General features: G+C 41.2%; 1 long non-coding RNA gene and 1 pseudogene across 1 annotated transcript in view; both read right to left on the reverse strand.

The window, feature by feature from the left end:
• Positions 1 to 23159, reverse strand: part of LOC117515586 — a 70970-nt pseudogene that overhangs the window by 31281 nt on the left and 16530 nt on the right.
• Positions 21872 to 23159, reverse strand: part of LOC117515588 — a 12044-nt gene continuing 10756 nt past the window's right edge. Inside the window, exon 2 of the long non-coding RNA XR_004562189.1 lies at positions 21872 to 21956. This is a non-coding gene — a long non-coding RNA (uncharacterized LOC117515588). The remainder of the gene's footprint in view (positions 21957 to 23159) is intronic.

Genomic DNA, 23159 nt, shown 5'->3' on the forward strand with positions numbered 1-23159 from the left:
AGTTGGAAATGTGCATGTATTCATCCCCTGACATTTCTCAAGAAAACTGGCTTTTAAAAATGATTGATTGATTAATTCTTACATTGAGAATAAACTGCCCTTACCCAATCTTTTTTTTCCTTGGAAAATGCTGCAGGTCTTAAATGTAGGAATGGATATATATTAACAAATAAAATAAAGCTGACCACACAAAACATGAAATATGTTGGTTTCATACAGTCTGCAGTAAACAGAAGTCAAATAAATGTCAGGATCATTATGGGTCCACCACCACCACATTTTTTCATATCATCCAAATTTTTGTGATTTGGAGTTATTAAAAAAAACAAAAAGAACAATTAAAAAAATATATAGTCAAACTGTATATAGATAAAACATAAGCTGTGTTATCGTTATTCATTCATTTTAAAAGGTCAAAGATGTTTTGTGACTCAAGAAGAGTTTTATTTGTGGAAGACGGGACAAAAATGGCTCTTTTGACAGTAAAGGCTACAGAACCCTGACCCATTCATAAAATTTTCATCATACTAATATGAGAAGCTATAGGTATAATTGTTGCTCCCCAAAAATCAGAGATATTATAGAGCTCACACAGCAAGAACAGACAAGTGGATTAGGTAAAATTATTATTAAATTATTAAAATTGATAATGTTTTCATACAGAGTTTATGAACACACTTTTCTTAGTGTAATACTCTATCACAAAATCTGTTAGAAACACCATATTTCAAAAATTAAAGCTAAAGTAGCAAAGAATGTAGCTTTAATTAACAAATCAAAATATCTTAATAACAGAATGCAGCATATTGCATATTGTTCACTAATACTACCATATTTAAACTTATTGTGTGGAGGTGTGAGGGAATTCATATAAAAGCAATCCTGATCAACTATGTAAAGTTCAGAAAAGGGCAATCAGAATAATCCATTTAGTATGATACAGGGAGCACACAAATGCCCTGTTCCTCCAATCCAAATATTGAAATTTAGTGACCTGGTTCAATTCAAAATTGCTCAAATCCTAGTCAAAGTTACAGAAAAGTCACTTCCTCAAAATATTTAAGAAGTTCAAAATTGAGCAAAAACAGTGTAGGGCAGTTTGTGTATGGGGTACTACGAGGACAAACGAGGATGTTCGAGGCACGTTAGTGGCGAGTACAAGGCTGTTAAGTTATGAGGACAGGACAGGCTATTTTGGCTCTACACTCTCGCGCAATTCGTCGTGACAATCCCATGAAACCAAATCAATTTTGTAGGTAACGATACATTTTCAGCATCTCTTGGAAGAAAAAAAATCTCAAAAGAGGCGCAAATTTAAATGAGCCTGTATTCAACTGACAAGGATAATGTTGATATAACATAATATGACGTGGAAATAGGACCTGGAATGATTTTCCTTTTAATTGTGAACCAAATTATGCATTAACTCCGAACAATTAAACTACATGATATTCATGAAGACTGAAGAGACTGTTTAAGCATTTCAAAAACCACAGCTAAAGCTTGTAGAATATTTTGAAAAAGCTCAATAACATACTTTTAGTAAAAAAAAACAACAAAACAAAACACATATCCTTGTGTAAATTTCTATAAATCCATTCAAAGCCACAATGTCTTTTTCCAAAGAAAGAAAGTCTACATTAATAAAAAAAAAAAAGTCTCATAATCTTGTCTGAAATCCTGTTTGAACACCACAATGTTTGTTTTCCAGCGAGAGAAAAATTCTTACCGCACTTAATGTCCTGATGGCACAAGATGCAGGACGCTTTTTCCCGTTTCTTTTATCTTTGTGTTCATGAAGATGACTTGGTGGCCAGGTGGAAACCTACAGCCAGAAAGGCTTGCCACACTGCAAACTTACAGAGGCACCTTTACCCTGTTATGGGAGCAAATTCTGCAAGTTTCTGAAAATCGGAGGAAGTTGCCAATTTACCATATTTGGCCTCTTCGTGAAGTGATCCAACAAAAATGGTGCAAAAAGGGTCACGACCAAAACCAGCCACAAAACTCTCTTTACCACTGAAACTAGTGATGCTGAGTGACAATACGAGCCATATTTCATCACTTTTGACTTAGGGCGCATGGAGAAATCACTGTGCAAAAAAGTGGTAATTTTGCAGTTTGGCGGCAAAAAGCACCCCCTATACTTGTGTGCCTAAAGTCAGCCACCAATATTTTAATCAAAATCAAAGTAAGACCATAATCTATCACATACATAAAATACCTTGGCTGACTAAGGGCATAGGCCACACCACCCCTGTGAAAATGTGCACAATTACAAAAAAATAGCGATGCGCCCTGAGTCAGCCGCCAAAATTTTCACATTTTTGGAGAGTCCAGACCCAAAGACACAGACACACCCCAAAATTCTTCTTTTGAAAACTTGACAGCTGTAAAAGTATGTGATGCCCATGCGCTACTTTTAGCTTAAGAAAAGCACCTTTAATTAGACACGAGACAGAACATAAACAGAAGCAGACACTGAGCCTCACATAGCACATGGGTTAAAGCAATAAATTTTCATCTGACTGAAATTTTTTGCTGGCAAAAATCAATGCCAATTCCCTAAAATGTGGCGTAGTGGGGGCACACACTCTTTTTTCCTCAATAAATACAATAAACACATTATACAGCATACAAATCTATTCTAAATAGCCTCTAAGGAGAGACAGACAAAGCATAAAAAGAATGCAAAACGTGAACATAAAGATACATAAAAGGGTGGTGGGGGTGGGGTGTAGTCTTGATTTTGGGGGGTCTGGGGGTGCTCCCCCAGAACATTTTTAAAGACCCAAGTCAAATTTTGTGTATTCTGGTGAATTTTAACAGGTATGAAGCCCTCTGAAACAAATAAAACTCACTTCAATCTGTGAAGTAAAAACACAGTATTGATTATGGGGGGTCTGGGGGTTCTCCACCACAAATGTTTTAAAAGAGAAAGTTAAATTTTGTATATTCTGGTGAATTTTAATGGGTATGAAGCCCTCTGAAACAAAGAAAACTCACTTCAAACTATGGGGGTCTGGGGGATCTCCCACAGAATTTTTTTTTAAAGAGCAAGTCAAATTTAGTATATTCTGGTGAATTTTAATGAGTATGAAGCCCACTGAAATAAAGAAAAGTCACTTCAAAGTGTAAAGTAAAAACACACTTGATTAGGGATGTCCCGATCAGGTTTTTTTTGGCCCCAATCCGATTCCGAGTCATCTGATTTTGAGTATCTGCCGATACCGAGTCCCAAGCCGATTAGGGCTGCAGCTATCGATTATTGTAGTAATCGAGTATTCTATCAATTAATCGAGTAATCGGATAAAAAGTACTTTTGCGTTTTAAAACATTAACAGTCCAGGGCTCTCCCTAAATCATGGCACAGTGTCACTGTGTCACCACGGAGACTGTCAAATTTAGTGTATCCCTTTGTGTTTTTCTGGGTAATTTTTTTTTTTTTTTTTCCACATCTTTACAAGTTTTGGCTCTTTCCTGGTGTCAGGAGCTCAGTCAAAGTCTTGACATTTTGCTGAAATGGTGATGGGATGTGGCTTTCTGTTTTTTGTTTTCCCCAACTTGTAAAATTTAACAATTTTTATTCATTTATTTATTTATTAAGGTGGTGGACTGGGTCCCTGCATGAATTTCTTTTCAACACTCCCTCTGCGATTCAACCAGTGCATTTCATTTTCTGCTGGAGGTTGAACATGCAGCATCGCAGTCACTGGTTTATGTATTATTATTATTATTTTATTTGAGTTCCCGTGTTTGTGAAGCATTGTGTGTTGCCCCAAAAAAAGCGAAAATTAAAAAGCGAAACACTCATTGCGAGTCACACATAAGAAAGTGCGGACTTCTTCCAGACTGTGGCCGGGACGGAGCTGTGTGAGGGCAGTGCTGAGCTGCTCACACCGGGCAGAGAGAGACAGCAGCCGTCCGCCGCGCGTAGACCGGCTAGCGGACGAAACTGTTTAAAAAAAAAAAAAAAAAAACACTGCTTTGTTTTAAATGCACAGTAAGCCATTTCAGATGATCAGCGTGGCCCGTCTTTTTCCTAAAAGGCTTTATTTCACTGTTTGTCACGTTGGAAAGCTGTAGCTTTTGTGCTAATTTGATTAGCGCTTGCGCTACTTCTTCTTCTGTTTGTTTTTCTGGGGGCATTACAGCGTCACACACAGGCCTGGCATATGTACTACAACGTTAAACGAAGCTTCGAGGCACAGAATTGGCCTCGAACATTTTTTGTAATCGAATTACTCGACTAATCGTTTCAGCCCTAGAGCCGATACTTTAAAAAACTGAATGAACAATGAACAAATGCTAAATATATAATAATTTTATTTTAATCACCTTATTTTATTATTTATCACTTAAACAGTGCACGTCTCCTTGAGGAAGCTTGAACAATCAAGTAAAAAATCTACCAGACTTAAAAAATGTACAAATTTCCATATTTTATTTGTCTAAAAATAAATGTCAAAGGTTCCTTATGTTAAACAAGAAATTATCTAATCTGAAATAACAGGTGGTTTTAATTTATAGATGAAAGGTTTTTAAAGAACCATTTATTGATTTAGCTATTTTAATTACAAGTGTTCTAAACTTTTTTAAACAGTAATCAGAAATTTTGAGGTAACAAACAACAACAACAAAAAACATTTCCAAGGATTTTTCTTCAGACACGTGGTTTCTGCACTGATCTGTGGTTCAAATCCCCGCCTGGCTGGAAAATCACTAAGGGACCTTGGCCAAGGTCTTTAATCCCCTATTGCTCCCGGTGTGTAGTGAGCACCTTGTATGGCAGCACCCTGACATCGGGGTGAATGTAAGGCATAATTGTAAAGCGCTTTGAGCATTTGATGCAGATGGAAAAGCACTATATAAATGCAGTCCATTTACCATTTGTACAGATCAGTGGTTTCTGCCACTAGTTTTCCATGTTTTGGCCCGACGCATCATTCCTACTGGACAGCGTGAAGCTACGTCACAGCTCAGAGCGTGGAAAGTTCAAAAGTCAACTTGAAAAAAAAAAAAAAAAAAGAAACTTACATTTGCGTCCTGACAGTCCTCAGTGTGCCCCTCTGATGCTTTATCAGTGTTCAACAAGTTCAGAGCAGCACAGTGAACGTGAATGAAGACGGAAGCTCTTTAAGACGCGCTCCTAAATGTGATGAGTGTGCATGTCGCTCGTGCGCACACCAACTTTCGCTCCATTTTGCAGACAAACGATCACAGGACAATTTGTTTTTTTCTTTTTGTTAATCACATGACAGATTGTCGTCCTGAGGACTTGGTCAGCACCGGGTCCTGCTGCGCACGGAGGGATGACTGAGCAAAAGTTTCGGTGGGAAAGTGTCCATCATCCTCTTGTCATTCCATCGAGGCGTCAGGATGAGCGCGCAAACACACAAACAGCAGTTCTGAAAGAAAGAAACTTTGCGCACGTAACTCCCCCCACCTCTGTCCGGTTGAACTTGTTTTTTCTTTTGTTCAATAAAAAAAAAAAAAAAGATTGGGTTGAACTTTGACCGTGTCAGCCTGCTGACAAGCAGCAATGCGCGCTCCTGTGAGAAGCGTCACGTCAAAAGCCGAGCTAAAGTGACGTTTCTGACGCCTCTAAAAAGCAACGCGTCTCACGCCTCTGACGCTTCCGACGCATGAAAGGCATATTAATTTGCAATAATGAGCCTGAAATAGTGCTGATCAAAATAATGAGGATAAAATCTATATCGGATTCCTGATCGGGATGCAACGTCCGATTTTGATCAAGTCTGAAACCACGTGATCGGGTCCGATTTCTGATCACGTGATCGGATCAGGACATCCTTACTATTGATTATGGGGGTCTGGGGGTGCTCCCCCGGAAATTTTTTAAAAGAGCAATTCAAATTTTGTATATTCTGGTGAATTTTAATGGGCATGAAGCCCTCTGAAACAAAGAAAACTCACTTCAAACTATGGGGGTCTGGGGGATCTCCCACAGAATTTTTTTTAAAAGAGCAAGTCAAATTTTGTATATTCTGGTGAATTTTAATGGGCATGAAGCCCTCTGAAACAAAGAAAACTCACTTCAAACTATGGGGCGTCTGGGGGTGCTCCCACAATTTTTTTTTTTAAAAGAGCAAGTCAAATTTTGTATCCATCATCCATTTTCTTCCGCTTTATCCAGAGTCGGGTTATGGGGGCAGCAGCTCAAGCAAAGCCGCCCAGACCTCCCGATCCACACACACCTCCCCCAGCTCATCCGGGGGAACCCCAAGGCATTCCCAAGCCAGCCGAGAGACGTAGTCCGCCCAGCGCGTTTTGGGTCTTCCCCAGGGCCTCCTCCCGATGGGACGTGTCTGGAGCACCTCTCCAGCGAGGCGTCTAGGGGGCATCCGGAAAAGATGCCTGAGCCACCTCAACTGGCTTGACGTGGAAGAGCAGCGGCTCGACTCCGAGCTCCTCACCCTATCTCTAAGGGAGCGCCCAGCCACCCTGCGGAGGAAACTCATCTCGGCCGCTTGTACTCGCAACCTTGTTCTTTCGGTCATGAGCCAAATCTCATGTCCATAGGTGACGATCGGAACGTAGATCGATCAGTAAATTGAGAGCTTTGCCCCCCTACTCAGCTCTCTCTCTTCACCACGACAGTCCGATACAGCGACCGCATCACTGCAGATGCTGCACCATCTGTCGATCTCACGCTCCATCCGTCCCTCACTCGTGAGCAAGACCCAGAGATACTTAAACTCCTCCACTTGAGGCAAGGACACTCCACCGACCTGAAGAGGGCAAAGCACCTTTTTCCGGTCGAGAACCATGGCCTCAGATTTGGAGGTGCTAATTTTCATCCCGGACACTTCACACTCGGCTGCAAACTGCCCCAGTGCACGCTGAAGGTCCTGATTTGACGAAGACAACAGAACCACATCGTCCGCAAACAGCAGAGACGAGATTCTGTGGTTCCCAAACCAGACCCCCTCTACACCCTGGCTGCGCCTAGAAATTCTGTCCATAAAGATAATGAACAGAACCGGTGACAAAGGGCAGCCCTAGCGGAGGCCAACTTGCACTGGAAACAAGTTTGACTTACTACCGGCAATGCAAACCAAGCTCCTGCTGCGGTCGTACAGGGACCGGATAGCCCTTAGCAAAGGACCCCGGACCTCGTACTCTCGGAGCACCCCCCAAGGATGCCCAGAGGGACACGGTCAAACGCCTTCTCCAGATCCACGAAGCACATGTGGACTGGTTGGGCAAACTCCCGTGAACCCTCGAGCACCCGATGGAGCATGTAGAGCTGGTCCAGTGTGCTGCGACCAGGACGAAAACCACACTGCTCCTCCTGAATCCGAGGTTCAACTATCGGTCGAATTCTCCTCTCCAGTACTCTGGAATAGACCTTACTGGGGAGGCTGAGGAGTGTGATCCCTTTGTAGTTGGAACACACCCTCCGGTCCCCCTTCTTAAACAGAGGGACCACCACCCCGGCCTGCCAATCCAGAGGCACTGTCCCCGACCGCCACGCGATGCTGCAAAAGCGTGTCAGCCAAGACAGTCCCACAACATCCAGAGACTTAAGGTACTCAGGACGGATTTCATCCACCCCAGGAGCCTTGCTACCGAGGAGCTTTCTAACCACCTCGGTGACTTCGGCCTGGGTAATGGATGAGTCCACTTCTGAGTCCCCAGTCTCTGCTTCCTCTTAGGAAGACGTGACGATGGGATTGAGGAGATCCTCGAAGTACTCCGTCCACCGCCCGACAACATCCCCAATCAATGTTAACAGCTCCCCACCCGCACCGTAAACAGTGCTGGTGGAGAGCTGCTTCCGCCTCCTGAGGCGTCGGACGGTTTGCCAGAATTTCTTTGAGGCAGACCGATAGTCCTCCTCCATGGCCTCCCCGAACTCCTCCCAGACCCGGGTTTTTGCCTCTGTGACCGCACAGGCTGCGGCACGCTTGGCCTCCCGGTACCTGTCAGCTGCTTCCAGGGTCCCACCTACCAACAAAGACAAGTAGGACTCCTTTAGCTTGACGGCATCCCTTACTTCCGGCGTCCACCACCGGCATCTAGCATCGGGGATTTTTTGGGCAACACACAACACGGTAACTTAAATAAAATAATAATAAAAAAAAAACAAACTGACGGCGAGGCTTGCATCCTCCAGCTGAAATGCATCTGCTGAATTGCAGAGAAAGAGGGATTAAAAAAAAAAAAAAAAAAAAAAAAAAAAAATCACGCAGAGACCCAGTCCATCAACCTTTATAAAAAAAACTAAACAAAAACAAAACAAAAATGGTTAAATTTTATAAGTTGGAGAAAACAAAACAGAAAGCCACATCCCATCGCCATTTCAGCAAAATGCCAACACTGTGGCGAAGTGACATTGTGCCATTGCTTAGGGAGAGCCCTGGACTATTGATGTTGTTTAAAAATGCAAAAGTACTTTTTATCTGATTACTAGATTAATTGCCAGAATAATCAATAGAACACTCGATTACTAAAATAATTGATAGCTGCAGCCCTAGTTTGAGCATTAAAACTCACAGATGCCCAAAGGCAGAGGAAATTGAGCCTCCTCATCACTGGTTAGTTGGCTGTAAAAAAAAAAAAAAAAAAAAAAAAAAAAAAAATATTATATATATATACACACATACACACGTTACTGTAATGTTTGTGTTGTTTTTTTTTTTTTTACAAACAATCTGTATTTGCAAATATGTAACTTTTTCATTTGTATAAAAAAAGACATTTGCAAAACTGAAAATTCTGTTTAAGTGTGATACAGGAGTGCACCGAATGGTGACCGTATGACAGTTGGATGCCATTTACACCGCCATCCAGTAGATGGCGATGCTCTATGTATTTTGGGTCAAAATGCAGCCAGGTCCGTTTTGCTGGGATAGGGGTGAGCTCAGCTACTCACAGCTGCAAAACACAAAAGAAAAACTAACATTTGTGATTTTATGGTTTACAAACTTTTTGACCGTTTCACGTTACCTACTATGCCAGCAAAAAAAAAAAAAAAGTTAGTGGACTAAAAGTTAGCGAACCTAAATTTAGCAGAAGCTAATCAGTCCACTGATGGTTTTTGAAGTTAGCTGAAAAGCTAATCTGCTAACAAAAAAGTTAGCTTCACTAATAAGCATTAGCAGATTAAAGGAACTGTGCCCACTACTGCGTAAAAGTAGAATCACAGGTTTACATAAGGAATGTCAAAAGATCTCATTCACGGTGGCCAACGGCCGCATTCCTTCCCACGCAGGTCACGTTTACAAAATCAATTGACAGTTGTGAATCGATTATACAGTATTTTTTGTCTTTCTAAAGCCTGATTTTGTTTTTTTTTCTCTCTGTTTAAGGTGCAGCTCCATCCAGAGATGGGAGTTGTATTTGTGTTGGCAACCCTCCTCTCCTGTGCGCCAATAGCATTTCTTATAGTATATTCGTCCATGAATTGTTCTGTGATTTATGTCTGTAGCATGGCCCAAGCAGAGGGTCACCCCTTTGGGTCTGGTCTGCTTGAGATTTCTTCCTCAGAGGGAGTTTTTCCTTACCACTGTTGCTCTGGGGGTTGGTAAGGTTAGACCTTACCTGTGTGAAGCGCTTGAGGCAACTCTGTTGTGATTTGGCGCTATATAAATGAAAAATAAAATTCGTAATTTTCCATGTCTGCATCACGATGTATCTAAGGATCAATTATTTCCCCTACCCACTCCCAGCAATTAAGCTATTTGGACTTTATTCTTAGACTTCTAAGAAACAAACAGAATATCAATTTGCTTTGAGATTTTTCTTATATCTTCTTTCATGGAACAACTGCAATCAATCATGTAACAGTTTTTTTTTTTTTTTTTAGTAAAAGCTGTGTAATGTTGCCAGAATTTGTTGCTAGGCAGTTCTTGTTCTGTGGTGTGTCAGATCTGTCATAAAAAACAGGCGGTTCATCTCTTGTCAGGCACACAGCTCTGCACTGTTATCAGATTTGGAGTCGAGTGGTTGTAATGAAGCTGTAAGGCAAATGCACTTAAAAAAACAAAAACAAAAGCACATTGCTGGCTCAAAAAAAAAAAAAAAAGAAAAAAAAAAAGAGTAAAAGGAGAAATACAAGTTTGTTTAAGGAATGTGGAAAAATGCTTGCTAACAGCAGCCACCACCCACATTCCTACCCCCATGCAATTAACATTTATAAATAGTCCAGGCAATCTATGGGAAATATACAACCTACCAAAAACAAAACAGCAATGAAATAAAGCAGGTTTGACAGGCCAATACATGTAGAATAACATATCAAAAGTTTACCATAATATACGGAGTGGAACAGGGTGAAATTACCAAATGAATGAGACTATCAGAAATGACTATTTTTGCCAATTACTGCCACACTGGAAGAGATTGCTTTTGGGTAACATCATATATAAATTAGTCTAAATCATAATAAAAGTTCTGATCTCCACAAAAGGCAAACAAGCAGGCACGTGAAGTTTTATTTAAATGTTATGTGGCCCTAGAATAAATTAAAAATCAGTTATCCATCACAACAGAGCCAATAGGCGTCCCACACATTGCCTGTTTTGCTTAGTAGCACAATGTGAAATAAAACATGATCTAAAGTTTCTATTTCTTTAAATTCCTTGTGAACTATGTAAAAAAATACACTAAAAAAGTGGAAGCTAATAAATCAGTTTTATGTTATTTCTATCATTATATGAAGAGAATCTAGTACACAGTAAAATCTCATAAATATGCATTTTCACTATTTAACAAACTCCATTCTGTGAAACATAAGTGACTCATTACTGAACAATGAAAATGACCATCTCAAATGAAGCAAAGCAAGAAATAAAGAAATAAAGTGTTATCATTTCAAGGCTTCTTTCAGTCGGCTTGAAAGAGCCCCTCAATAAAGCCTTGTCACTGTCAGATTCAGAATTGGTCTCCTCTGATACACGTGCCATATTAACATAAACACCTCCACAGTCAGAACATGCCAAAGAGCAAAACATTCCATGCTTGCGGCAAAAACAGTGCATGGTATTGCATCCTGATTTGCAGTTACATCGAATGATTTCCAACAGTTTACTAGAAGCAGGTTGGAGAGCTGTCATAATGGGTGTAACTTTTCCTTCCACCACCTTCCAGCCCCACTCTGCAGTCATCTTCTTTCCACTCTTGGACTTGCTGGTACATTCTCAGGCTGTGATATTTGGCTGCAGCTGCTGTAGGTGTTAGGGAGCAAGGCTGACCTAGAACTGTACTGGATGAAGTTTTGGTGCAAAACCATTCAAATCTCAGGTCATTGATTCCTTGTCCAGGTTTTCCATTGTACAAGCACACCAGAACCCTTTTTCCTGCCTTGGCACTATCCTCTTTGGATACTCTATTTCTCATGAACATCCGTGCTTGCTCTTGAAATAGGCAACTGGTTTTAATTTTCGTGAAAGCTACTTTCATTCCAAGCTCAAATACTCCATAGGTTGTATTACAGCCAAGAATCACATGGAGGAAAATAATATTTTCAGAAATGGAATCACCAAGCAGGACTCGCAGAGACATAATGTTCCAACATCTGGCACCTTTCTGGGCATGCTTCTTTGTCTCTGGCTTGAAGAAGACCTTGAAGTTGGTGTGTTTGGCATGATAGATAAGCAGCACACAAAGATCTGTATCATTTCCATCAAGAACAGTCTTTTGTCCTAATGCTGATGTTATGGCTGTTTGGACTATCAGTACATCAGCATCTCCTTTTGCCTGGCGAACTTCACAGCCAATCTGTTCTAGGGTTTGGGACAGCAATGCTATAAACCACTGTTTGTTCTCTTTGTTGGAGAGGAACTCAGCCTTTTTGCTCTGAAGGGTCATGCTTGGGAGGAAATGCACTGCTGCTCCAACTTTACCACCACCATTTCTCAGATGTGCACAGTCTTTGGTGCTTGGGGCATCACTGTAATCATCAAACACGACAATAGATTTGCCATACTGGTGGTTGGCTCTCACTGCGGTATTGTATCACTTCCTGTTCCGGAGCACAGCGGTGTTTTTCTGTATCTGTTAGCTGTTTAATCTGCGCAGTTAGATTGATCTAGTTATCTAGATTACGATTTGTTTCCCAGTGTAATCTTTACGTGCCTTAACTAAAGCACTCATTCTGCTGAATCACCTCTAAATTATTTACACATTATTCACTTTGCGTGTTTTTAGGAATCCGCTAGCTTAGCGTAGCTACTAGCTCTTAGCCGATTTAGCATGGCGGCTTCTCCTGTCTCTCCCGCACTTTTCTGCTCTGGGTGTGAAATGTTTAGTTATTCCTCGGCCTCCTTTAGCAGTAATGGTACTTGTAATAAGTGTAGCTTATTCGTAGCTTTGGAGGCCAGGCTGGGCGAATTGGAGACTCGGCTCCGCACCGTGGAAAATTCTACAGCTAGCCAGGCCCCTGTAGTCGGTGCGGACCAAGGTAGCTTAGCCGCCGTTAGTTCCCCCCTGGCAGATCCCGAGCAGCCGGGAAAGCAGGCTGACTGGGTGACTGTGAGGAGGAAGCGTAGCCCTAAACAGAAGCCCCGTGTACACCGTCAACCCGTTCACATCTCTAACCGTTTTTCCCCACTCGACGACACACCCGCCGAGGATCAAACTCTGGTTATTGGCGACTCTGTTTTGAGAAATGTGAAGTTAGCGACACCAGCAACCATAGTCAATTGTCTTCCGGGGGCCAGAGCAGGCGACATTGAAGGAAATTTGAAACTGCTGGTTAAGGCTAAGCGTAAATTTGGTAAGATTGTAATTCACGTCGGCAGTAATGACACCCGGTTACGCCAATCGGAGGTCACTAAAATTAACATTAAATCGGTGTGTAACTTTGCAAAAACAATGTCGGACTCTGTTGTTTTCTCTGGGCCCCTCCCCAATCAGACCGGGAGTGACATGTTTAGCCGCATGTTCTCCTTGAATTGCTGGCTGTCTGAGTGGTGTCCAAAAAATGAGGTGGGCTTCATAGATAATTGGCAAAGCTTCTGGGGAAAACCTGGTCTTGTTAGGAGAGACGGCATCCATCCCACTTTGGATGGAGCAGCTCTCATTTCTAGAAATCTGGCTAATTTTCTTAAATCCTCCAAACCGTGACTATCCAGGGTTGGGACCAGGAAGCAGAGTTGTAGTCTTACACACCTCTCTGCAGCTTCTCTCCCCCTGCCATCCCCTCATTACCCCATCCCCGTAGAGACGGTGCCTGCTCCCAGACTACCAATAACCAGCAAAAATCTATTTAAGCATAAAAATTCAAAAAGAAAAAATTATATAGCACCTTCAACTGCACCACAGACTAAAACAGTTAAATGTGGTCTATTAAACATTAGGTCTCTCTCTTCTAAGTCCCTGTTGGTAAATGATATAATAATTGATCAACATATTGATTTATTCTGCCTAACAGAAACCTGGTTACAGCAGGATGAATATGTTAGTTTAAATGAGTCAACACCCCCGAGTCACACTAACTGTCAGAATGCTCGTAGCACGGGCCGGGGCGGTGGATTAGCAGCAATCTTCCATTCCAGCTTATTAATTAATCAAAAACCCAGACAGAGCTTTAATTCATTTGAAAGCTTGTCTCTTAGTCTTGTCCATCCAAATTGGAAGTCCCAAAAACCAGTTTTATTTGTTATTATCTATCGTCCACCTGGTCGTTACTGTGAGTTTCTCTGTGAATTTTCAGACCTTTTGTCTGACTTAGTGCTTAGCTCAGATAAGATAATTATAGTGGGCGATTTTAACATCCACACAGATGCTGAGAATGACAGCCTCAACACTGCATTTAATCTATTATTAGACTCTATTGGCTTTGCTCAAAAAGTAAATGAGTCCACCCACCACTTTAATCATATCTTAGATCTTGTTCTGACTTATGGTATGGAAATAGAAGACTTAACAGTATTCCCTGAAAACTCCCTTCTGTCTGATCATTTTTTAATAACATTTACATTTACTCTGATGGACTACCCAGCAGTAGGGAATAAGTTTCATTACACTAGAAGTCTTTCAGAAAGCGCTGTAACTAGGTTTAAGGATATGATTCCTTCTTTATGTTCTCTAATGCCATATAACAACACAGTGCAGAGTAGCTACCTAAACTCTGTAAGGGAGATAGAGTATCTCGTCAATAGTTTTACATCCTCATTGAAGACAACTTTGGATGCTGTAGCTCCTCTGAAAAAGAGAGCTTTAAATCAGAAGTGTCTGACTCCATGGTATAACTCTCAAACTCGTAGCTTAAAGCAGATAACCCGTAAGTTGGAGAGGAAATGGCGTCTCACTAATTTAGAAGATCTTCACTTAGCCTGGAAAAAGAGTCTGTTGCTCTATAAAAAAGCCCTCCGTAAAGCTAGGACATCTTTCTACTCATCACTCATTAGTTACTTCATCCAAACCATCAACATGTTTATTAGACCCCATTCCTACCAGGCTGCTCAAGGAAGCCCTACCATTATTTAATGCTTCGATCTTAAATATGATCAATCTATCTTTGTTAGTTGGCTATGTACCACAGGCTTTTAAGGTGGCAGTAATTAAACCATTACTTAAAAAGCCATCACTTGACCCAGCTATCTTAGCTAATTATAGGCCAATCTCCAACCTTCCTTTTCTCTCAAAAATTCTTGAAAGGGTAGTTGTAAAACAGCTAACTGATCATCTGCAGAGGAATGGTCTATTTGAAGAGTTTCAGTCAGGTTTTAGAATTCATCATAGTACAGAAACAGCATTAGTGAAGGTTACAAATGATCTTCTTATGGCCTCGGACAGTGGACTCATCTCTGTGCTTGTTCTGTTAGACCTCAGTGCTGCTTTTGATACTGTTGACCATAAAATTTTATTACAGAGATTAGAGCATGCCATAGGTATTAAAGGCACTGCGCTGCGGTGGTTTGAATCATATTTGTCTAATAGATTACAATTTGTTCATGTAAATGGGGAATCTTCTTCACAGACTAAAGTTAATTATGGAGTTCCACAAGGTTCTGTGCTAGGACCAATTTTATTCACTTTATATATGCTTCCCTTAGGCAGTATTATTAGACGGTATTGCTTAAATTTTCATTGTTACGCAGATGATACCCAGCTTTATCTATCCATGAAGCCAGAGGACACACACCAATTAGCTAAACTGCAGGATTGTCTTACAGACATAAAGACATGGATGACCTCTAATTTCCTGCTTTTAAACTCAGATAAAACTGAAGTTATTGTACTTGGCCCCACAAATCTTAGAAACATGGTGTCTAACCAGATCCTTACTCTGGATGGCATTACCCTGACCTCTAGTAATACTGTGAGAAATCTTGGAGTCATTTTTGATCAGGATATGTCATTCAAAGCGCATATTAAACAAATATGTAGGACTGCTTTTTTGCATTTACGCAATATCTCTAAAATCAGAAAGGTCTTGTCTCAGAGTGATGCTGAAAAACTAATTCATGCATTTATTTCCTCTAGGCTGGACTATTGTAATTCATTATTATCAGGTTGTCCTAAAAGTTCCCTAAAAATCCTTCAGTTAATTCAAAATGCTGCAGCTAGAGTGCTGACGGGGACTAGAAGGAGAGAGCATATCTCACCCATATTGGCCTCTCTTCATTGGCTTCCTGTTAATTCTAGAATAGAATTTAAAATTCTTCTTCTTACTTATAAGGTTTTGAATAATCAGGTCCCATCTTATCTTAGGGACCTCGTAGTACCATATCACCCCAATAGAGCGCTTCGCTCTCAGACTGCAGGCTTACTTGTAGTTCCTAGGGTTTGTAAGAGTAGAATGGGAGGCAAAGCCTTCAGCTTTCAGGCTCCTCTCCTGTGGAACCAGCTCCCAATTCAGATCAGGGAGACAGACACCCTCTCTACTTTTAAGATTAGGCTTAAAACTTTCCTTTTTGCTAAAGCTTATAGTTAGGGCTGGATCAGGTGACCCTGAACCATCCCTTAGTTATGCTGCTATAGACGTAGACTGCTGGGGGGTTCCCATGATGCACTGTTTCTTTCTCTTTTTGCTCTGTATGCACCACTCTGCATTTAATCATTAGTGATCGATCTCTGCTCCCCTCCACAGCATATCTTTTTCCTGGTTCTCTCCCTCAGCCCCAACCAGTCCCAGCAGAAGACTGCCCCTCCCTGAGCCTGGTTCTGCTGGAGGTTTCTTCCTGTTAAAAGGGAGTTTTTCCTTCCCACTGTAGCCAAGTGCTTGCTCACAGGGGGTCGTTTTGACCGTTGGGGTTTTACATCATTATTGTATGGCCTTGCCTTGCAGTGTGGGGCGCCTTGGGGCAGCTGTTTGTTGTGATTTGGCGCTATATAAAAAAAAAATTGATTGAAATTGATTGATACCTGTGAAGGACGTGGAGTTTATACTGTTCAAGGATCTTCTGCCATGCTGCACTTCTTGTCCAAGGGATCAGATGCAACAATTCCCCACCATCCAAAACATAGTGGACTGCCTCAGTTGGCCCAGACAAAGCAGCGACGTCTTGGGACCACAATGCATCTCCGAGTGTAGATTTGTTGGCTGGTCTCAGGATATTTACAGAGTCAAATAAAGCTGATGGGTAATAGCAAAGCTGATAATCAAATGCATCTGTCGCATCATCTTTCTTGGTGCTAGCAGTTGCCAGCCTTTGTTCTTATATGTAAAAGTAAGTCCCTTCGGCTGCTCCCTTGTTTGCACTTGGGGTCACCACCGCAAATCCAAGGTGGATCTGCATGTTGAATTTGCACAGGTTTTTACGCTGGATGCCCTTCCTGACACAACTCCACATTACATGGAGAAATGTGGCAGGGGTGGGATTTGAACCTTCTGCACCAAAACCAAGCGCATTAACCACTTGGCCACCACCCCTGCTAGCCTTTGTTATTATATACTGCTATGTTTTTTTTTTGTTTTTTTTACAAATTCAACAACTAATTTTAAAGAAGCAGGTTTGTAACAACAAGAAGAGAAACAAATGTTTTGGGTGACCTTACACAAAGTTTCACCATCTTCATATCTGCAACAAAAGTACGTAGTGTGATAATAGTGTAGTAAATTACTTTTAGTAATTCCATAGATAGGGTAAAAACAGCCAGCCTACAGATGTAAATTTCAATGTGTTCCACTCAGTGTATCAGGGTAAACTTTTTATGTTCTTTTTGCATGTTTCTAGATACAGGAAATGTATCTGGAAAAAACTGTTGCAATTTGTTTTGGGTAACAGAGTACCTGGACTAAAAATCAATTTTTGACATTTGCAAACCAAATCAGAATAGGCCAACATCCATATTGCGATTAATCTACTTATTAATTTTCACCCCCTAACCAGAGGAAACACTCAAAAGTACTTCCTTTAAGGTGTCATCGTGGCAAACTCAAGTGAATGGCTGTAGTATGTTATATTAGCATAATTTAGGCAACCTCTCAAAACAAAAAAAGATGACGAGGCAGACAACTGACAAGTGGGACGCAAATGATAACTGACAGCAAGCCAGTATGTTCTGTGCTTTCATATTCAGCAAACTCTAAATGGAAGCCAGTTTCAGAGCTGTACTCATCCACAGCCTCAGAATCACACACCACACAGCTATCAGAGGAGTGGGAGCTCAACTTGAAAGTCAAGGAAAATACAAACCTGAACTCTCCTTTCACCAGTTTCTTCACACTCTGACAGACTGTGACAGCCTGTCTAGGGTGTACCCTGCCTCTCGCCCAATAATAGCTGGGATAGGCTCAGTACGTTGGACCAAGCCCAAGTACGACTCCCATCCCGCTGATAAATTGGCAAGCTGATGTTATTGGCTGATATGAGCTACTTGCAGATATTGAATCTGCCTTTTAATGGCCAATAACTGACAAAAAGAAACAGAGACAGAAGATAAACTATGAGATGCAGCAATTCATATTTCAATGTGGCCCGTGTCACTGATGCAGTAGTTTTTAAAAGAACATTGAAAAGCTCTCAGACATAAACTTAATGTTTATTCTAAAATATTAACCAGAATGTATTCGGTCCAAATTTTCTGCCCCCAGCAGCAGCACACATCACCACTAAGCTAATTACAAAAGTTGAAAGGATTTACAGCGGGTAAAATAAGTACTGATCATGCTATTTTTATACTATTATACTATTTTTCTCAATGACAGGGTTGTCAATAGGATTTTTTTCTCAGCGTAATGGGATGGAAAAATCACCTTAAGAAGCCGAGGGTTTGGGGACTGCTCAGGCTTCGATCCCACCGAAGCTTTTGCTTTATGGGCTTATAAAAGGCCTTTGGTGTTTTTTAAACTTCAAAATGCAGAGTAATCAGAAATTAATCTCGAAGTTAAAAAAAAAAAAACATTTGTAAGGATTTTCTATAGTAAACTGCTGTGTATAAATTAGCTAGCTCCTGTGCAGTAACGCACATTTCTACACTCTTCCATGTTTTGGTCTGATGCCTTGTTTCTTTTAGCTTTAAAGTAAGGCTGTAACAAAGATAAAAAAAACAAACAAACAAACAAAAAACTATGGCTTTACTTAACAAAATTTGGCCCTCAAAATGCAGGCAATAGTGTTTCAGGGGGGTATAAATGTCAAATGTTACTTTCGCCCCTATCTCCCCTACAATACTCATGCCTGGAGCGCTGCAGTGTGGCTGTGTTCAGACTGGAGCGCTGAGACTGCGACACCGGGATAAGTTCTCCCCAACGTAATGGAGTACGTCTCATTTTGGGGGAAAACCATTTTGGTCGGTTGTAGTATGCTGTCTGTTTTACAACGTTTGGAAAGTGGTGTCATTTGATTTAAAACTGTGATTCACTTTGAACTTATTGATTGCGGAATGATCTGTCTTTCCACCTTTACTCAGCACAGACCCACAGCAAACCCTGCAACACACACACACACACACACACACACACACACACACACACACACACGGAGCAGAAGATATTATCACTTATGTTCATAAGGGACACTAACTTTAGTTTAGGAACCAGAGAAGCGGGAGATATTAAGGTCCACGGCTAAGAACTGCGTCGTTAGCCGCCCCACAAAAAAAAGTCACGTTAATGACGAATTAATAAAAAATTCGCACAGAAAGAGAGTCCCGTTCAGAGGCTTTAATCAGCAGAAAATGAACATGCTTATTGAAATTGATATAATGAAGACACCTACCATATGGAAACTAGTCACATGCATTGCTTAGGTGGCCCATTCTTCTACACAAAGTCTTCAAATCTTGAAGGTTCTGTGGACCTCTTGTATCAACTCTGATCTTTAGTTCTTTCAAGAGATTTTCAACGGGATTCAAGTCAGGTGATTGACTGGGCCATTCCAGTAGTTTTATTTTCATTCTCTGAAACCAATTAAGAGTTTCCTTGGTTGTGTGTTTGGGATCATTGCCTTGCTGAACTAGCCACCCTTTTTTCCATCATCATCCTGGCAGATGGCAGCAGATTTTTAATCAAGATTATACATTTTTCCATTCATCCTTCATTCAATCATATGAAGTTTTCTAGTGCCGTATGCTGAAAAACTGCCCCACACCATGATGTTTCCACCTCCAGATTTCTAATTTGTTTCACCCCTCCATTAGAAGTCTTACTAGGAGCACCTGGTTATAGCCGGTTTATTGTGAAATTATGTTCTTTACACTTCCAGATTGTGGTCCCAACAGTGCTCACTGGAACGTTCAGAAGTTTAGAAATGCTTCTGTAACCAATGCCATTGGTATGTTTTGCAACAATAAGGTTGCAAAGATCTTGAGAGTAGGGCTACAGCTATCGATTATTTTAGTAATCGATTAATCAAGTAATCGGATAAAAAGTACTTTTGCGTTTTAAAACATTAACAGTCCAGGGCTCTCCCTAAGTAATGGCACAATGTCACTGCGTCATCACGGAGATTGTCAAATTTAGTGTATCCCTTTCTGTTTTCCTGGGTAATTTTTTATTTTTTCACATCTTTCCAAGTTTTGGATCTTTCCTGGTGTCAGGAGCTCAACCAAAGTCGGGCCAAAGTCTTGACATTTTGCTGAAATGGCGATGGGTTGTGGGTTTCTGTTTTTTGTTTTCCCCAACTTGTAAAATTTAACCACTTTTATTCATTTATTTATTTATTTATTAAGGTGGCGGACTGGGTCCCTGCATGAATTTCTTTTTAACACTCTCTGCGATTCAGCCAGTGCATTTCATTTTCCGCTGGAGGCTGAACATGCAAGCCTCGCAGTCACTGTTTTTTATTATTTATTATTTTATTTGAGTTCCCGTGTTTGTGAAGCATTGTGTATTGCGAAAATTAAAAAGCGAAACACTCATTCTGAGTCAAACAGAAGAAAGAGTGGACTTCTTCCAGAGACTGTCTGTGGCCAGGATGGAGCTGTGTGAGGGCAGTGCTGAGCCGCTCACACCGGGCAGAGAGAGGCAGCAGCCGGCCACCGCATGTAGAGCGGCCAGCGGACGAAACTGTGTTTATAAAAAAAACAAAAACAAACACACTGCTTTGCTTTAAATGCACAGTAAGCTATTTCAGATGATCAACGTGGACCGTCTTTTTCCTAAAAGGCTTCATTTCATTCTGTTTGCCGCGTTGAAAAGCTGTAGCTTTTGTGCTAATTTAATTAGCGCTTGCGCTAGTCTTCTTCTGTTTGTTTTTCTGGGGACATTACAGCGCCATACACAGGCCTGGCATATGTAACGTTAAGCGAAGCTTTTCGACTAATCATTTCAGCCCTACTTGAGAGAGCTCGTTACTTTGACCCATCAGGAGATGTTTCCTTGTGTGACACCTTGGTAATGAGACACCTTTTTATAGGCCATCAATTGGGACTGAACCAACTGATATTAATTTGCACTGACAAGGGGTAGGATTGCTTTGTAATTACTGAGTTCAGCTGGTGTTTTGGCTTTCCATGCCTTTTTGTGCCTAACTTTCTTTAGGCATTCAATACTTTTTTCAGTCTCATTTCACATTATTACACACAATTTATGAACATTATGGTTTTATTTCTTTGTATGTGTGGATTACTTGGGTTGTTGCTGACATCTGTTGAAAATGTAATGTCAATAGCACCTCAAGAATTTGATTTACTGAGAAAAATGCTGACTTGTTCAATACTTATTTTACCTGCTGCTAGGGATGGGTATCAAGAACCAGTTCTTTTTGAGAATCATTAAGAAATGATTCGATCCACCGACATCAATAGCCTTTTTGCTTAACAATTCCCTTATCGGTCCTTCAGAGCAGCCGCTGTTTTTGAGGGTGTTTGTCGGGAAAATGATAATTTCTCTATGTTGACTGCAAAACGTGCAGTGCGTCTGCAATCAACGGCTTCTGCAGCGGCTCTGCTTGAAACTTGATCCAACAAAGCAGTGCTCCAACCCGCTGCTTCGTTGGTTCTGTGCTTCGCTACTTTTCAGAAGGATCAAGTCCGCTTCTTAACTGCTCTCAAAGCCATTTAAAGATGTCAATCTTGAGTCACTTTTGTGCGGATTAAAGTCACTAACTGGGACTCTTGTCTTGTTGCGGGCAAGAAAAGAGAACTGTCCTCCATTCCGTTTGCACAGCTCCAAACACTGTGCCGCTCTCTGCCGAGTCAAGTTAGATAGAGTCCAGTCGGAATTAATAACTTCAAAGCGAATTGCCATTTTAAATCAAATGACACCTCTTTTCGAATGTTGTAATACAAAGTACAACAGACTAAAATGTTTTTTCCTCCCAAAATGAGACATCCTGCGTTCTTTATTAATTATACTGATGCTGATTTGCAGTGCAGCCAGCTGAGCTCAGCTCAGAGTCTATGGAGTTACATTTGTGCCATTAATGCCTGAAAGGAAATGCTTCCGACAAAAACTACAGCTTTTGTTTATTTCTACTTATGTCCAGAGATCAAGGATCCACCATGTACAGAGTTTATTTATGTCCAGAGATCAAGTATCGAGTGCTAATTTCGTATTTATTTCGTTTAAGAGTCACTAAAATGTTGACATAGAAAACCTGTAAAGCCTACTTTTAGTACACAGAAAATTCACGAGGTATTAGGTAGATAAGAATAGATAAATAGATAGCTTTTATTATCATTGTCATTACAACAACGAGATGTCCGTACACACATTCCACATACAACAGCAATTGATCTACAATTATTACTTGTTTACCGTAATAATGGCACACATCAGGACAACACATATACATTTGACATTGTTTATGTGCACTAAACTTGAAAGAGTCCGTTTACCAATTGAGGCAATGTGAGTGTGTTGTAGCCGCTGCAACTGTCAAGTAGCGCCGCCAGGCCAGCTTGAGAGGATGATGCCTGCCACAGGGACGGAGGGGCAGGAAGAGTGATAAGAGGAGAGGCTGGAGCATGCTTCGGTCCATGTGTAAGTCTGTCAGTTTATTGTCCTTGTGGGTTGAGATAAGAATGGAGCCAAATAATCTCACCAGAGCCTGGATAAATTCCTCTGGAGGAAAACAGTGGGCAATTGACCTTGATGCCTGTAGTGTTGCAGCCGAGCAGTGAAAAACACTTTTTACAGTTCCACTCACTCAGCCAAATCCCAATTATGAGTTAAGAATATTCCTAATTTAGAATGTAGACTATTCACCGGCCTCCGAAACCTTCAGCTTCAACTGCAAGGCACGCATCAGCTCCAAGGTGTCATCCAATTTCCGTCTGAGTTCAAGAGTCAACGCAGTCTGAGAATGCACTGCCTTGCCGACCTTGTTAATCATGACGGACAAGCGAGGGCCCGTGGTTCTTGATGCCGCCGTCTTGCCAATTTTACGGTAGATCAGGGCAGCACATAAGCCAAAAAGTACCAGCCCTGCTACCATAAGACCAAAAATGAATAGGTCTTCAACGTCCTCCACAGAGAAAGGTGCCAAGCATGCCACACGCCAGAAACTCCAGGAGTCGAGGACATAGCCCACAGGATACGTTCCATCTGGGCAGGCACGATCCCCCGGTCCTGACCTTCTTGTAGAAAAAATGGTGTCAACAGCGTTCCGAGACCAGCTGATCAATTCCATGGTTAATCCAATAGTAGTCCAATAGATCCAGAATCCAATATATTTTTGAGGAATTCAAAAGTCTGGTGAAGTAGGGACTTGAAGGTTAAAGCAGAGAGATAAGGGAGAGTGGAGGAGATGTGACCGCCCTCGTCGGAGTCCCAAGCTGAAAGGGACTGATAAGGGAAT

Source organism: Thalassophryne amazonica, chromosome 8 (assembly GCF_902500255.1).
Source record: "Thalassophryne amazonica chromosome 8, fThaAma1.1, whole genome shotgun sequence".
NCBI classification, from domain to species: Eukaryota; Metazoa; Chordata; class Actinopteri; order Batrachoidiformes; family Batrachoididae; genus Thalassophryne; species Thalassophryne amazonica.